Raw genomic sequence first — 5668 nt, 5'->3', positions numbered from 1 at the left:
TGATTTTTTTGCCACTTTTTATACCAAAAAGTCAATGTTAAATAACACCCATTGGCCCACATTTCTTAAAGGGGTTATCCGGTTATAAAAAATTATTTAGGGCTGGGCTGGGGCGGGCTATTTAAAAATAATAAACATCTACTTACCTCGTCAGGCGCCGACAATGTCCCGCGCTGCAGCCCGTTTGATCCGTGCCCCTGTTTGTTTACAGGGGCACAGAATCCGTGCACAGGGAGCTTCCGGTCCGTAATGTGGCCGGCTCCCCCCATCCGTCCCTATCTCTCAGCGCTGTAAGCGCTGGGAGACGGTATCGGATGGGAGCTTCCTTGTGCGCCCTTGTAATCAAACAGGCGCACGGAGGCGACGGACCGCGGCACAGGACATCAGCAGCGCTGGTCGAGGTAAGTAGATGTTTATTATTTTTAAAAAGCCTGCCCCAGCCTGGCCCTAAGTAAATTTTAACACCCCTTTAAAGTGTTTATACCAGTTTTCTGACATAGCACTAGAATAAAAGTGCAAACTGCTTGTACATGTATTTATAAAGTTTCTACGACAATTTTGTACTGTGGCTACACGGTGTCCGACAAGACCAAAAGTGGTGTATTATTGCGTAGTCTGACCGTGTGCCACAATTCTGTCCAACGTGCACCACGATTGCGTCTGCACCACAATTCTGCAGCATGCAAACACTTCCAGAGCAGCGCAGAGAGCGCCAGATATTTGAAGAACGCGCACTCTGCACATAATACAGTTTACACTGTTTTTGATAATGTGAGCCAATGTTTCTTAAAGGGGCATTGTACAAAAAACTGTCGACAGCTGATTGAAATCACAGACAGAGCAGACATTTTCTGGACATCCTCCCAACTCTTAGAAATGGCTGATAAAGGGGAACCATAGTATACGTTACAACAAATATATATAAAATATGATTCCATCATGTAAATCTCAAACCAGTTTGACAAAGAGTTAATGGCTTTTTGAACCCATATTCAAAGTACTCCCAAAACACTACAACACATAATCCTATATAATCCTCTAGACATAATCCGTTTTACATTTAAAACAAATAGACACAAGAGCAGACAGTGCAATTTATCTCTGTATCTATAAGATACTTCTTTCATGTAGAACATGGGTTGGACGAGGTATACTGCTAAAGGAGATGGATAGAGATACAGTAGATGCATATTACAAAGATATATGAGATAATACAGATGGATATGGTATGATGATAGATAATGTATAGAAATTCTATAAAGATTACATAGTTGTGATGTAACTGGTGAATATAAATGGGATTGATAAATGTAGAGAGATGAGCAGATAACTGATGGTAGATACTGTGCATAGATCCTATGTATGTGTAGAGTACATTATGAGCTATGGTCCCACTGACATGCAGCAGCAGCTCCCCCGCTTCCAGTGCGGTGACTAATGAAAATAATGAAGTGAAACAATCTGCCAACTTCATTGTCCCCTCCCTGCAAACTTCACTGGCAGCACAAAGCATAGTGCCGGCGCCCCAGTGCCCCATCACCCGGCACACACACACACACACACACACAGGTAAGTTCCCAGCTACGCCACTCCGTGTTACCAGGCAAGGCACTGCAGCAGGAGACATCGGGAGGACGCCGCACACACAGATGGCACCGCTGCAGCCAGGAGGAGGAGGAGGGAGAGCTGCTGCGCTGCGTGTTACTGGCCACTGCCACCTCTTGACCAGCCCGCGTGTGCCTGTCACCGCTGCAGACGCACCGTCATTCATAGGGGCTGGCAGCCGGGCCATGAGATCATTATCCGGATCATGGCCTCTTCCCCTCCTGCTCAATCCTTCTGCCAACTCCTCCTCCCAATTCCTTCTTGGTTTTATTTTTAATCCTGCTGTCTGTAGTTTTCCTCTGCCACTTCCCCCGTACACAGGGTGCCAGCACCACACCTCCTCCACACGTGTAACTCCCCTACCATCAGGCACTTACCTGTCTCATGTGGCACCATGCCCTCTCAGTACCCGATTATGCCCAGAACAGATCCTTTTGCACAAAAAAGAAGTACATGTAATACATGTAGCATTCTCATTTTTAATATTTAACTATAGTTTCCATCCTATCTATCTTTCAGGCTGCCTAATACATAGTGTAGGATGTGAGTAAAATCCCTGAGGCTTTGTCCTCTAGCCATCATAGAAGACCTGAGCAACCAAGGGCTGGACTAATGCCCCCATGATAATACCCTGCCTATTGCACTATTGTCACCTGTGGCTACAATGCAATGTTTATTAATCCATAAAATCTATGAGATTAATAATAGAAATAACATTTTAGAAAAAAATAACATTTCCTAAAACTGGATAACACCTTTAAATAAAGTACATTTTCTTTATCCCAAGTTGAGGCTGTATCTCAACATGGGAGAACAATAATGCTCTCTTTTAATGCTTTGCCTTCTTCATCCATTACTGTTCTCTGTTGCTAAAGTAAATGAGTGAGAAATCTCTAGCAAAGCCAATTTGCTTGCTATAAATCTTCTATGGATCTTGCTAACATTTTCTGGAACTCTGTATTTTTGATCTTTTGACACTTGCTTGTTTTCTGACTATCCAGTTGTATCTTGATTCTGTGCTGCATTGTCCTCTTTATTTTGACCCGTATTTGTACAACCATTCTTTTGTGTTTGTTTGTCCAATATTTGTCTGCTTATTTTCACTTTGGTAAAGGAAGAGAACGTTGACCAGTTTTCACCAGCTGGGTGGGTTGAGGATTAGGTCTCACTGTCCGTATCTGTCATTTCCTGACCATTCTCAAACAGTAGCAGCAGAATTACTTTACCAAAAAAAAACTTTCACCATGCCATCCACTTTGTGTTTCCTTTACTTCTATCTGTCAACTTTCTAGGTTGGCTGCAAAAAGTCTGCTGTGGCAATTTTGCAGTGGATTCTAGACCATGGAGGAAACCAGCTCATCGTTTATACCAGAGAAGATTGCAGCCTGTAACCAAGGTCTTAACTGGTTATTTTGTATATTGTTCAATTTTCATTAGGACACATAAATAATATCAGCAGACACCCCCACCAACCATGATAAAAGAGACTTCAGACAGCACATTACATTGTATATTGGCTGATATTACAGCTCATCCCCTTTCACTTGAATTGAACTAAACTGAAGACGGGGGGAACGACTTATATATAAAATCAGACCCCAAAGCCCAAACTAACCTTTCCTGTGTTTGACTCCATTATGCCTACACTCCAATACATTATGACACCTCTGTGCCTCCAATTATATACATTATTATACCTCTGTGTCCCCACTTATATACATTATGACCCCCTGTGCACCCACTTATATACATAATGACACCCTGTGCGACACTCCTAGACAATAAACCTATCTGTTCTCATTCGTCCACTTTATACAGTATTTCCCCAAATCCACTGCTCCTAGCTTCCCTCCAGGAAGCCTGTAGCTTCCCTCCAGGATCCCCTGAAGAGGAAGAATCAATGGACCCAGAACAGGCACTCCAATGACAATCCATTTCTATCCACACCTTCTTGTTCCTCCTGTAGTCTTGGCAGCCAAGGATGTCACTTAAAAATAGCGTTGAGCATGGCATGTCCAAGGCTGTACTGGACCGCAGGAGGAAGCCTTGAGTCATATCTGACAAACTCTGCGTTGGGGTGAAGGCCTGGGTGCCCACAGAAAGGGCTCCGAGTTCCACCTCTGGCACCCGTGCCATAGGTTCGCCACCACTGTCCTATGACAATATGTAAAAAAAAATTATATGATTTATATATTTGGTACATAACAAACATAATAAATACTTAAAACTTACTGTTTATTTATTTTAAAATGTCCTTAAAACTTTAAAGGAAAACTGCCATTCAAATTAACCCACCCAAAATAAATACCTCATAAAAACTATGAGAAAAAGCATTGTCCTTATCCTTAAATGGTTCCTTTACATGGCTGCAATATTAAAAAAGGTTTTATACTTATTTTCAGCACACCTGAGTTGAGTCCAATCACATTAAGTGAGTCCTGCATATTAATTTTCCCTTGCAGTGCCCTGCCTCCGTGTTCCTGATTGACAGATCTCACAGCTAGCACCCTACTATAACCATTTTGCAGGTATGAAACAATCACTTAGGCACCATCTGCCAATATTAAACTACAGACATTTACAGCTCTCTTTACTTTCCCAGGGGCTGTTATCAGGAGTAGGAAATGCCACACAATGCCTTGCTGGATCCTTGAGAGGGTGAGACCACTGTGAGGCTAAAAAGAATTTCTGAGAATCTAATGAGAAGTAGGTGAGAGAGAGACACTCCACAGATATTTTTAACAAAAACATTTCAGCCCTAATAAATGAAGGTTTCGATTTGGGTATAATCAATACCAAACAGAGGGACCACATGCTGGTCACACCCATCATGTATAAACTGCCCAAAATTCACAAAGGGGAATATCCATATCCATAATATCCATAAACGAACCCCTCTGTGAATGGCTGGACTTACTACTCCAACCACTAGTGGTGAGAACAGCGGGATACCTGAAAGACACAGGTGATGTCCTTAGAAAGACACAGGCGATGTCCTTAAATAAAATAAAATGGTCTGCAGAGTATCTGTGGTTGAGCTGCGATGCGGTATCTTTATATACTTCAATACCCCATGAGAAAGCCATGATGGCTCTCAATTATCATCTCAATAAATACAGCACATGCAGTACAGATTTGAAAAATTATATCAATGAGGTATTGTGGTTCTTGATGACCCATAGTTTTTTTCTTTACAATGATACTTTCTACCTCCAGATTAAAGGAGTATCTATGGGGACTAAATTTTCACCGTCTATAGCCAACCTCACAATGGCATGGTGGGAGGAGCAGTGTCTTTATGCAGATTGTAATCCATATGTTGATGCTATTTTCTGGTATGGCAGATACATCGACGATTTTCTATTTATTTGGCGCGCCGATGTGTCTGCCATACCAGATTTTGTTAATTTTCTGAATATTAACGAATGTAACCTTACTTTAACTTTTTCCACTAATTGATACCATATGGTATTCCTGGATCTTAACCTAAACACCAGAGAGGGATATATACACTCACCGGCCACTTTATTAGGTACACCATGCTAGTAACGGGTTGGACCCCCTTTTGCCTTCAGAACTGCCTCAATTCTTCGTGGCATAGATTCAACAAGGTGCTGGAAGCATTCCTCAGAGATTTTGGTCCGTATTGACATGATGGCAACACACAGTTGCCGCAGATTTGTCGGCTGCACATCCATGATGCGAATCTCCCGTTCCACCACATCCCAAAGATGCTCTATTGGATTGAGATCTGGTGACTGTGGAGGCCATTTGAGTACAGTGAGCTCATTGTCATGTTCAAGAAACCAGTCTGAGATGATTCCAGCTTTATGACATGGCGTATTATCCTGCTGAAAGTAGCCATCAGATGTTGGGAACATTGTGGTCATAAAGGGATGGACATGGTCAGCAACAATACCCAGGTAGGCTGTGGCGTTGCAACGATGCTCAATTGGTACCAAGGGGCCCAAAGAGTGCCAAGAAAATATTCCCCACACCATGACATTACCACCACCAGCCTGAACCGTTGATACAAGGCAGGATGGATCCATGCTTTCTGTTG

This window comes from Engystomops pustulosus, chromosome 1 (assembly GCF_040894005.1).
Source record: "Engystomops pustulosus chromosome 1, aEngPut4.maternal, whole genome shotgun sequence".
NCBI lineage: Eukaryota > Metazoa > Chordata > Amphibia > Anura > Leptodactylidae > Engystomops > Engystomops pustulosus.
The sequence above is the reverse complement of the archived record's forward strand: the minus strand, read 5'-3'. Positions refer to the sequence as shown.